Raw genomic sequence first — 2,053 nt, 5'->3', positions numbered from 1 at the left:
AAGTGATAGCAAACTGAGAATTGGTAATATGGTGGAGCAGATGTTTTTCCCCAATCTGTTTGAAAGCAAAATACCAAGACTACAAGCTTGCTGGTGGGCATGATGAAAACTTCCTTTGTGCTTCTTTGAGAGCAAATTGCATAAAAAATTACAATCAAGCTCACTTATATCCTACTCCAAAAATAAATGTCATTTTTTCAATAAAAGAACTCAAGGTGTCATTATCTCTCCAAGCAGAGTGCAGTTCTCTCCCAGTTGCAATTTGCAATCTCTTAATCTTTTGCTTGTCAACTTTGACTGTTGTTTTGTCATTTTTCACCGTCTATTCTAAAAGAAAGGTATTTTGTCCTAATACCTTGATGTAAAGCTCTAGTGTCGTCTCTACTGTATTTTAATATGCCCACTCGAGTAAGTTTTCTCATTAGTTGACTACTCTGGCAATGAACTAATGCATGACAGCTATCACAAACATGTGGATGTAAGTGACCAATGTTTGGTATCTGCTGTCACTTTCCACTAATAGCTCCAGGAAAAGCATGTATGGTAGTGTCAAAGTGATCATCATTAACAGCAAATTTTTCATCATAAGGCTGGTCTGCTATTTTTGGAGAGATATTGCTGTATCAATGTGGTTATTCCGCCAACTAGAATAATCAGTACATCACATGCAATGAACAATATCAGGATTGACCAGATTCCATGGTTTTAAACTATTTCTTACATCACACCAAAGCTTTTTAGCAGTAGTAGCACCAGTAGTTCCATCACCCTGTAAAGCAACAAATTTTTTATCAAATATTCCCCTACATGGGCACTCATCAACTATTTTTATAATGAATTTTAACAATGCAGCCATGGTGACTGCATCAAATCTACCATGATTGCTTTTGGGCATGTGACTTTTGTTTAGATTTACTTTATGTTACTCTATCAGAACCTAAAAGTAATAAAACCTTTCAATAAGTCAAGTCGTATTGTCTCATGCAGTCATGTCATGAAGTTCTAATGTCTCCCATACCTTGTAGCTCTTGCTTTGAATCATCTGTGCAAGTTTCTGCTTTTTCTAACTCTGATGAGACTTGGAATGCTTCACATGCTGATTTAAAACTCTAGGCTGAATTGAACTTTTAAAATCAGAGCAACAAGTTCAAAGGATGGTCTCCTTTTCTAAATTTATGTGCAGCGGCTGCCTATCATCATCATTTGTGACCCGATATGAGAAAACGAGGTTATCTGCAGGATTTTGGTAAAATCAGTTTTTGGTACTTACAGATAGAGAAAAATTTCCTTTCCAGCGATATCCCATTTATGACAATGCGCAATAAAACTTTGCAGTTAGGGACGCTGTTTGGACGATTGCTCTGGAATACAAATACAGAGAAAAAGGCATTTTAAGTTATTTTCAATGTTTCCATGTCACGCCTGTTCACATAGTAAATGTGACCATGCCCACCACGTAAACCACACCCACATCAATTAATAAACGGGTAAAGAAGAAAGAAGCACTTGACAGCATTTTAACTTACTTTTCTTGCTTTTAGGACATCTTAAGAGTGATCTGAAGCCCAGCCATGCATTGAGACTTCAAATACAAGTAATTATTTCATTACAAAAGTTGTAGAGTTATTGCTATGTGTTCTAGTGCCAATAAAGTCCTTTTGTGAACTGTAATAACATCATCTGGGTCATTTACATCCAGACATCGCTTCTGCTTGAGTTTACAGGTAATATTTTTATTTAGAACTATAATTAAGGTTTCTACATTTAACATTAAAATAATTTATAGTTTTAGCACTCGCTGATGAATCCTATAAAAGATTATTCTTATTCTTATGTTTCATTATGTTCCTTTCCTTACTGTTGGATGAGGGGCTCCTCCTGTTCCTCCATGGCCTCCCCTCTACCTCCTTGGCCTCCTCCCCTCCCTCCTCTTCCATGCTTTCCACCTTTACCCCACCCTCCTCCTCTGTGTTGCCTTCACTTTTTCTAAGCAAAGGAAAAATTCTAGTGATTACTCATTTCAATAATGCTCTTTTGATACTTTAAATCTTTC

The 2,053-nt window shown here is 36.5% G+C and overlaps 1 long non-coding RNA gene across 1 annotated transcript in view; it reads left to right on the top strand.

The window, feature by feature from the left end:
- Positions 1-1,662: 1,662 nt before the first annotated feature.
- LOC109584717 (uncharacterized) overlaps positions 1,663-2,053 on the top strand; it is a 1,344-nt gene continuing 953 nt past the window's right edge. Inside the window, exon 1 of the long non-coding RNA XR_002186151.1 lies at positions 1,663-1,724. This is a non-coding gene — a long non-coding RNA (uncharacterized LOC109584717). The remainder of the gene's footprint in view (positions 1,725-2,053) is intronic.

The sequence above is a fragment of the Amphimedon queenslandica genome, unplaced genomic scaffold (assembly GCF_000090795.2).
Source record: "Amphimedon queenslandica unplaced genomic scaffold, v1.1 AMPQUscaffold_13176, whole genome shotgun sequence".
Lineage (NCBI taxonomy): Eukaryota > Metazoa > Porifera > Demospongiae > Haplosclerida > Niphatidae > Amphimedon > Amphimedon queenslandica.
Note: the sequence above shows the minus strand (reverse complement) of the source record. Positions and strands in the feature narration are given on the sequence as shown.